At 39.2% G+C, this 10,175-nt stretch overlaps 1 long non-coding RNA gene across 1 annotated transcript; it reads left to right on the top strand.

Moving 5' to 3' along the window:
• Positions 1-4,912: 4,912 nt before the first annotated feature.
• Positions 4,913-8,183, top strand: LOC125538589. The gene is made up of 7 exons (XR_007296446.1): positions 4,913-5,191; positions 5,537-5,620; positions 5,692-5,850; positions 6,267-6,579; positions 7,210-7,320; positions 7,687-7,837; positions 7,996-8,183. It is a non-coding gene; the product is annotated as an uncharacterized LOC125538589 (long non-coding RNA).
• Positions 8,184-10,175: the final 1,992 nt, after the last annotated feature.

The following is a 10,175-nucleotide window of genomic DNA, read 5'->3' as shown; positions in this document are numbered from 1 at the left end:
GAAAATTTTAGTACTTGTATTCATGCATGTCCTTGTTTGAGGCCTTTAGGTCAGGATGCCTACGATGGTTCTGCAACATTGTGTAATAGTCCTGATTTGTTTTGTGAGTATGTGCATTGTCCCGCACCTCGAAAATAATTTTACTCCCTTTTGATGGATTCTGCTGTTTCTAGGAATCGAAAAAAAACAGACACGGGGATAAAGCAATTGGTTCGAATGGGCCACCACACCGCAAACAAGGTATGATATCAATGTTGGGTACTGTTATTATAGTCCAATAGACAGTCTATTTTGTTGATCTCACCCACCAATGCACTACTGAAATTTAGTGTATTGCAAAGTCCCACCTTAATTTTGATAGTCTAAACACCTCAAGTAAGTGCATATTCACAGACTTAGTTTTATACTTCTAAATTTCAATAGCTTTGGTTTGTAGAGGGCCTAAATGCTCATGTTTTTTTTTCGAAAAGGAGGAATACCCCTGGCCTCTGCATCTCTTGATGCACACAGCCTTTTATTAAAAAAAGTATCTCAAAGGTTCCAAACAGAGGTCTCAAAATAAACAAAGGTCATGCTAAGCAAAGAAAAGCCACAAGCGGCCAAAAATAAAAATCACAACCGGCGCCAGAAAGACTAGGAGACTAAACGTCTATCCTATTATTGGACCGCCATCCAAACCGGTTGTAAGTATCCCGTGCAACCATCTCCCATCGGCTGCACCCAATATCCATATGCTCCCTGTGGTCCGCACGACTGAGTAATCACCACGTACGGATCCAAGTAGACGCTCTGAAGATGACCTGCAAAAAGTTGGTAATAGTTTGTCTGTTAAAGGCAACGTCATTGCGGCAATTCCATACAGACCAAAGTAATGCACATGCTCCCACTCGGATATGTGCCGCGGACTTTGGCTCCGCTCCAGCCAACCAGTTATCAAACAAATGTGATATCGTGAGAGGTGGAGTTATGTTAAATGTAGCATGAATAGTTCTCCAAAGCAGTTTAGCAAGTGGACAATTGATAAATAGATGTTCTATTGTTTCATCCTCATCACAAAAGCAACATCTTTTACTTCCTTCCCACTTATGCTTAACTAAGTTATCTTTAGTAAGAATGACACCCTTATGCACAAACCACATAAAAACTTTTATCTTCAAGGGCCTTAACTTTCCAAATATGAACCGTCCTCGGGATAGTCCCGGTATTAATCAAATCCGTGTACATGGATTTAACCGAGAAGACACCTGAGCTGGAAAGCTTCCATTGCATAGTGTCTGGTACATCCGAAAGGTTAACCTCCATTAACCTACGCATGCTAATTGCCAAGCACCAAATTTCTCTTCCTAACGTGCAATCTTTTAAAGTTTCCTGAAAAAGGGAAATGTAGCATGCATTAGTTTATGCTGATTGCAAAATTAAGAGGGTGACATTCTGCAAATCCATAGGAGTAGATGTTATGGTTCAAAATGTGCATCTATCCAACAATGTCAACATATGTATCCAGGTTTTTCTTAATTTGAACTTAACACTTCTATCGTATCTGGTGAATGGTGTTCGTTTCTTTGGCTTGTTCTATGGAATATGTTGTATGTGCTACAGTATCCTGTGGAATGTTTTGCCTAAACTATATATTGTTTTATGGTAGGTTGCAGCTTGAGCTACGTATTGCTGGAAACAAAGGGTAGGAAGATATGCCGGACCAAAGTCCCTGACGTTCCCAGTGCTGTCAGAATGTATGTTCGCTTTAATTTTTTTAACTGATGGTTTTGGCGAGTGACTACCACATATACTAGCTTGATCCAAGACTTTTTGTGTGTACATAATTCTTCTTGTTTTGTGTAGCATACTATCTCCCATCACTGAATCTAGTGTATACTGTTCTTGGTTGGGCTTTGGACTGTGTTATACATAAATCTTGTTGCAATCATGTTTAATACAATGACACTTGCCCAATCCACTTGAAAATGAAGCTACTCCTCTGTTTCATAACACTTATTCAATACTATCAAGCACAAGATCTGAGGAAATAGCTTGTGAAATTGAACCAACATTCATTCCATTCCAACTGTTCAAACTCTTTGTTCTGAATGCACGAACATTACAAAAAGACATATGTAACTGAGACAATTATCGTCATGCTAACCCTTGTTTGTCTTTTCGGACTAGGCCTACTACTATAGTTGATATCTTCGTATGAATTCAATCAAAGGAAATTAAGTTTTAGTTATTATTTTTTGTGCTGAAGTTTTAGTTAGATAAATAACATGGCAATACAAAGAAAGAAAATCAAGTGGCATGAGAGGGTTATCGAGGAAGCAACTTTAACATGGTATTTGTCCACAACACCATCATAAGCCGCATGGTACACTCAGGTTGTTGAAACACAATGATGTTTTGATCAATGTTCTTGTATATAAGTTGCCATGGGCCTTCAACTAGTTTTTGTTAAAAAAAATTGATGGGAGCATTCTGTGCGTGCTATTTATGCATTTATATGCTATCTGTGCATTTATGTGCATACATGTTTGATTTTTGGACTGGTATTTATGAAGTCAGAACACTGGAGTAATTTATACTTTCCTTGTACAGTCCCTCTGTTTGGTCAATTACTAAGTTCGTGCCAGTTAGGGAGTACAAGCAGAAAAAATTCCTGAAATTTTCACTGGTCCCTGATCCGGAAGATTATCATCAGACAAATGAATGGGAAAATTTTATGAGTTACCTTCGCGACAATGGGAAGGTAAATATTATCTGCACTGTATATTCTTTTTTTTGTGAGGAATGTATATTCTTTTTTTAAATTACCCTTCTAAGGAAACACATTCCGAGTATTGGGAAATCACCTAGTTATTGTCCTATGAGATTTAATACTTAGGATGTTGGTGTCGGACATGGTTTGATGTAACAGAGACATCTAGACTAAGAAGTATAAATTTATGGGGTGAGGGAGAGGGATAGTATTTTGTCAGACTTAGCTTGCAATTAACTAAAATTAACTCTCGGCATTGTTTCTGTTGCCTAAGAAGTATGTTCTATTTTGTTATACCACATTCTGGCAGCTCCATTTTGCTGTCTGTAATGTGAGGTCCCTTGTTTTCCTCTTATCTTTTTTGTAGGCCGGCTTTGCTAAACACGGTCTGTCACCTTCCACATTTTTTATCCTGGAGATTCTTTCTCTGCAATGGTCTTGTATGAGACTGAATTGAAAGAACATGGTGCCTGCAAAAATATGGCTGGGATATATGGTGAGAGTTTTTCTTTTTTTGCAAGCCATTTCTCCGCTGAAATTATTTGTTATTAGCTCAGCGTCGTACTGTATTCTTCCCTTGTTTCATAGTGAGAAGCTCATTGACTAAGATATCTCTACACTAGCAGTATATGCATTTTGGTGACAGCACGTTGTATCCTAAGAGTCGGATTTGCTTATTTTTTCTTTTTACTTTTTTCAGTTGGATGTGCATCATCATAGGCCATGCCTGCTGTCAGATCTTGGCTTTATTTTGTTGGCTTATTGACTGTTCTTCACTTATCTGCTGTGCCAACAGGGAGATCCAACACAAGTGAGGAGACTTGTGATAACATACCATGTATAAAGGAGATGAATTTTTCACATAAACACCAAAATCCATATATCACAGAATCCTCGCAGTTCAATTCTGTTGAAGATGGTCCTAGAATTTTAGATCCAGCAGTGAACAAGAGAACATCTACACATACAAGAAATTTTATTAAAACAAACCCTAGCTATCTCCGAACACTTGGTCAAACACATGCTGGCTGGATCTTTGGAGCAGTAGCAGAGCTCATAGATAACTCCAGAGATGCTGGTGCATCCAGGTAAATCCATGCCTTCAAGGTGTTGTATCAGATTTTTTGTACTTTTAATTTGTAAATCATTTTTCGGGGCCAGTTTGACTTCGTGAGGGCTACTTTATTCCCAATTGTGTAAGCTTAGTTAGTTTGGAGGATATTTAATATCTTAAGACACACCCTGAAGATTATTTGGAGCTATTTGTTATTTGATTGCACCACTGATTTGTTCTTCTTTTATTTCCTTATTAATGGAAGATTGGATATTTCCATCCAATCTATGTTTTCAAAGAAAGCAAAAGGAAAAGTTCCTGTCTTATGTGTATCTGATGATGGCCGTGGAATGACTTACGAGGAAATGATGAGAATGGTCTCATTTGGTCACGACAAACCTAATGAATACTGCCAGGATCAGATTGGGAGGTTTGGAATTGGATTGAAGGTAAACATCCGTGTTAAAATCTTGTCAAATGGTCTTATTCTTATGCTTTTCTGGGTTCCTGGTCATTGTTGCGATCCATGTTATCAATGACCTCTAAGTATTTCAATATTTTACATCAATTAGATGCTGTACTGCTCTGATTCATTTGAAATATGTTACTGAAACTGGCCTGAGTGTGATAAAAGTATGTTTATTTATGTCAGTCTGTAATTCACTATTTAATTCTGTAATGGTGTTGGGTAAATGAGGACAGCACAAGAATTCCACCGGTTGTCTATTAGTGCTCTTCCTATGTTTTCTATGCACTGCCAATGCCATGTTCCAAAGTCGCTGCTTTACCTTCAATCATTTCTGTCTTGTGTAACTAGGAATTTCTAATGTTAAACTGCCCAAGCAATAAACAGTTGTGCTACATATTTTGTAGAGTGGGGCTATGAAACTTGGGAAAGATGCACTAGTGCTTACCCAAACTTCAACTTCCAGATCAGTGTCCTTTCTTTCCCAGTCCTTCAATGACAAGAAAGATGTAAGCATGTTTCTACATACTGCCTTCATTAATTGTCTATGGGTATGTTAAGGCAATAACAGTATTATTTGCTGCAGAATATTGAGATCCCTGTGGTGACATATTGCAAAGAAGGACAATACATGGAAGTTGATTTGGATGTCCATTCTAAAGCTGCTGCAGAGCATAACCTCGATGCAATCAAGGAATTTTCTCGGTTTAATGAGTACTTCATTGGAGAAAAAGTGGGGTTATTTGGTGAAGACGGTACTGGTACACAGGTTTATATATGGAATTTAGACAGATGGGGTGAAGATTACGCCTTGGAATGGAACCCCGAGAACACTGATGAAAATCCTGCTGGTCATGGTAACGGAGGCATATTAATCCGTTCAAAAAGAGTCAGATCACGTCCAAGACAGACAAGTAAAGATGTATGTAACTTATCATCAACATTATTTTTGTAATTTTTTGAGGCGATAAATGACCTGCAGATTCATAATTGAAGCCAGAAGGGGTGTTGCATTGTTCTAATGGTTTCTATACAACTGGAGGGATGAGTGGGCTCTTATGCTTGTGCACACCCTAAGTGGAATAGAAAAATTGGTAGATTTAGGAACTGGATGGGATTTCGGTGGCATTCCCTTTGTACATTTAGGACACAATATGTCAGTGTGTAGTTAGCCATGTTTTGCTAAAGCATTAGTGACGGTTGTTATTAATTTCACTATATTATTTTTCCAGTATCTAGCACTAATTCATTTTTCATATTCTACAAGGTGCCATTGGATTATTCGCTTAAGGCTTATCTAGAAGTTATGTTCCTGAATCCTCAGATGAAGATCACTGTCCAAGGTTCTCTGGTATGCTGTAATACTCATATGTCATATTTCACTTATGTTGTAGCATGTTATATTCATGTTTCATGTTTTAGGTCATAACCCGTCATTTGGAGAAAACCCTTGATAAGACGTCTGTTATGTCCGGTGAAATAAAGGGAAGGACCATCTGGCTGACGCTGGGGATGAGTGTTGAAGAATATGATAGAGTTAACTGTGGGATGTTCTTGTTTTGGCATGGCCGTCTAATAGAGGTGGGTTTAACCATTGTTGTATTAAATCACACGTAGTTGACTATTACATGCATTGTTCCACCCTGACCTGTTCCATATTAGAATTAATAAGTCATCGCATGCTCACATTTAAAGCTAATGTTAGGGTAGAGATATGACACATCTATAAACTGCTACACTTCTGTTCAATTACATAGAACATATATTTTCTTCATTACTTGCTACGATAGAGATGGAGAACGAATCTTAGCCCCATCTTTCCGGGCATTGAAAACTACGTTGAATGTAATGACTAGCAACCATTACCAGGAAGTGGATTGAGCTTTAGTGTTGTACACAGCACACAATAGATGCTTGCGTTGTTTCAGCAAGTTGTTTGCACTATTTGTCATGCATTTTGTATTTGTTTTAACTTTGATTTTGTGTTCTCTTCCCAGTCTTACAAACGAGTTGGTGGTCAACAGCACAGTCCTGACGTTGGGCGTGGAATGATAGGAGTTGCAGATATTACCGACATCATTGTATGATTTGTTTTTCAAGTTCTTTGCTCTTCTCTTTTCCTGTTTGTTTACCCTTGTATCCCTGGCATTAACTTCTTGATGTATTTTGCAGGATAATGAAGATGGTAGTACTTGGGTTCTTAACAGCAAGCAAGGGTTTCAAGATTGTGAAATGTATGTCAAACTGGAGTAGTGGCTCGGAAGAAAAGCAGATGAATACTGGGATACAAATTTTGACAAGCTTGAATTGGTATGGATGCATGATTTAATTTATATTGGAAAATATCTTACATATATTGTCCTGAAATGCATTATCAGATCTCTTTTGCATTGTAAAAGGACAAGAACGACAATGCTGGGTGATAACTCTGTATGCCATAGATTGTTAGCAGACAGCTCTTGATCATGCCTTTACTGAGAAAAAACAATACTCTGTTGTCATGCATTCATTTGAATATTCTAATGAAAGTATTAGTCATGATGAGGTGGGATGGTAACACGGTGGACAGCGTGAGTTACCCATTCATGCCATCATGATAGAGACAATCAATAACAATTTGTGTTACTATCCATTCAAAACCTACCAGGTCTTCTGTAAATATGGTAAAATTGACATACAAATATAGATGTGATATGCACGTCCCTTTTTCTGCATGGAATACATGCATACAAATCTATCAGTTCTTTAGAAAATACATCTACTTACATGTATGTAATCATGCCATCAGAGATTTAGTGTCAGCAGGGATGGGGGTTGCATTTCCATCCTCTCAGGAGCTAAATGTTTATCTTACAGAAGTAATAAGTTATCATTTTACATTATGCATTGTTCCGTATTATTCTAAAGGATTATTCACTGTAGTTAACTTTCTTCATCTAGAGAGAAGACTGTGAGCACATCGAGGCTGTTGCTGACTGGGTTCAGTGCAACAGCTGTCGTAAATGGAGAGTGCTGAGAGTGGGCTTCGATAAAGACTCTGCCCACTGAATGGTTTGTATGTTGACAGACTATTAAAGTTACCAGCTTGCAATTAGCATATCATCGCTACGACATTTTTGCTATGGTGGCTAGGGTTTTAAATTCCTGCAACTTTTCAAATCGTGACCAAGTTCAATTTCATAAAAGAAATGAATCCTGTAGCATTTTAACTTCAAATAACTTAAATATCTTTTCATTGTTAAATCCAGTTATCTTTTCATTTTAACTTCAAATAACTTAAATAACTTTGTATCATGAAAACTATAAGACTTCAGAACAGGAACTTGAATTGATACAATCATCTTGCTGTAGCAAAGTTTATACAGCACACGTGTACCTTTTTGACAGGTCTGAGGTGTTGATGCTGTGAACTTTCAGGTTTTGCCACATGCCGCCTTTCAATGGGAAATGTGAGATTGCACAGCAACAGATGGAAGTTGGGGTGATCACGGTTGCTGCGAAGAGATCTGGTGACACAAAGGTAGCCCAGCCGAAGGTTCAAAGACTCCGTCAAGATGAAGATGTTAAGGTAACAACAAATCCAAAGCTTCATTCTTTGTGAAAGTCTTGAGTCATTAATTAGTACGTAGTAAACTTCATCCATTTTGTAAGTCAAGTCATCAAAAGTAAATATGTCTTTCTTTGTGGGAGATTAAGAGTAAATAGTTAATCCTGTTGTGTGACCAGAATGTAAGGTTAATCCTGCCATCAACTTACAAAGAGGGGAAAAGGCCTTCCAATGCCAGGAGCTGTGAAGGTATGCATGCTCTGTAGGCAAAAAAGAAGCCATGAATCTGCAAGAATGATAGTTTTTGTAACCCCTGTTTTTAAATTGTTTTTTCTTGCACGAGCTAATGATTTGCTATCATATGATTCAGAAGATAATTGCTCACAAGCCGAGTCTGATAGGCCATTGAAGAGGCGGTTGAGGGGGAACTGTAACAAAAAACGGGGGAACTGTAACAAAAAACGGTGAATGATAACGCGCGGTAACCGTCTTTTCCTTAGTGTAACCAAGGCCTTAAAGTTTTATTATTGCATCATTTCGCTGACGACATTCTTTGATTTTTCAGGAGTTTTCAGGCACCTTTGGTCAACGAAAATGGAGCTGCAGATATCTGTTGATTCCATAGGACGCTTACCACTACCTTTGGAAGATTCTGCAAAATGGATGTAATATGCATACTTTTCTTAATCTGATCACAAGTACCTGTACCGAGACATTAGAAACGGAATGCTTTTGTTTCGTTTATCGTTGGCCTCTTTTAAGTAAAATGTGCACTTAAAGCATCTCCAACGGCGTACCTCAAATCGGACACACTAGACATCCGTAGGCGCGTCCAGACTCATCCGTGGATCTGGATATGAGAGCCGGCAATCCAACCCTGTGCAAGGGACATGGCATTTTCCATTAATACTTGGATTTTTTTTCTCATGGCGAAAATAAAAACTAGTCTAGCCTGCTCTTTGTTGGATGTGGGCAAGTGTCCCACCTCCGACTCTTTGCCGGATGTGGATGGTTTTGTCTCCCATGTCCTACTCTTCATCCACCTTCTGGTCATGGACGTCGTCACTCAAGGCAATGTTTGGGCAGAAACGATGTGGAGCTGCCGATGTTGGCAGTGTTTTCATCCGCGATCGCATGCGCTGCCTCCTCATCCACCTTTGCTTTGGTTAGAAAATAAAAAAAAAACAGCGGTTACAGCTCATTATCATTCATCGCTGCTTCTTACAGTTGATCTTATAACCCCTTGTCAGCCTCTTCTTACAGCGGAAGAACCAAAAAGACCATAGTTAATTATCTCAGCAATATAACTGACTTCGAGTAATCTATGCAACCAATCTAAATTCTGAAGCACTATCTACCAGCAATAACATGCGAGAACTGCACACAAATGTAAGAAGAACATGAATTGGAGACAAATACCACAATGTGCAGTCTCTCCACATTCGGAAGGCATAGGAAGGTAGGGCATCCTCTTGACGTCATTACAAACTTCAAACCACACATTTAGAGCATCTACAGTCGGATTTGGCAAATCCCCTCAAACGCCCGCGGACGCGTCCGGGCACGTCCGCGGGCGCATCCGAACGGACCCTCATATTTCCTTCCGTGCATCCACATATCTCAAATCCGGACTCTCAAATTCATGCAAATACATGCACGTCGATCATGCAACACAATGTCGCACATAAATAACAAATGTTGGTATCAAGCATACATAGTGTTTACATAAAATTTATTTGAAGTGCCAAACCCAAGCATTGCCTCCTTGGTTGCCATTGTGGATTCACATGTGCTCCACAAGATCATTGAGTAGCTACGTGTGCATCTGCTGATTTCGAAGATTCTGATGCATTCGCAGAAAGTTCATAAGCTGAGCCATATCTTGATCTTCTGGGATTTCAACTTGTTCTCCGAGTGCTTCGAAATCATGGGTTTGGGCTACACCATCGTCCTCATCCTCGACAATCATATTGTGCAGAATAACACAACATGTCATCAGTTGTCACAAACTTTCTGATTCCCATATCATTGCAGCGCTCCACACAATTCTCCAACGCCTGAAGCACATCAAATGCCCTCTCCACGTCCTTCCTAGCTGCTTCATGCATTGTTGCAAAGTGGCTCTGTTTATTGCCACACGGCTCGGCTATGGTCTTCACAAACGCCGTCCATTGAGTATAGATATCATCGGCAAGATAGTACCCCATGTTGTAGTCCCGGCCGTTAACGGTCTAGTTGCACGGTGGTGATTCCCCATTGCAAAGCCTCCCGAACACCGGAGATTGTTGAAGCATGTTGATGTCATTGTGAGAACCGGGCATTCCAAAGAAAGCATGCCAAACACTACTAGGAAAAGGGC

The sequence above is a fragment of the Triticum urartu genome, chromosome 1 (genome assembly GCF_003073215.2).
Source record: "Triticum urartu cultivar G1812 chromosome 1, Tu2.1, whole genome shotgun sequence".
NCBI classification, from domain to species: Eukaryota; Viridiplantae; Streptophyta; class Magnoliopsida; order Poales; family Poaceae; genus Triticum; species Triticum urartu.
Note: the sequence above shows the minus strand (reverse complement) of the source record. Positions and strands in the feature narration are given on the sequence as shown.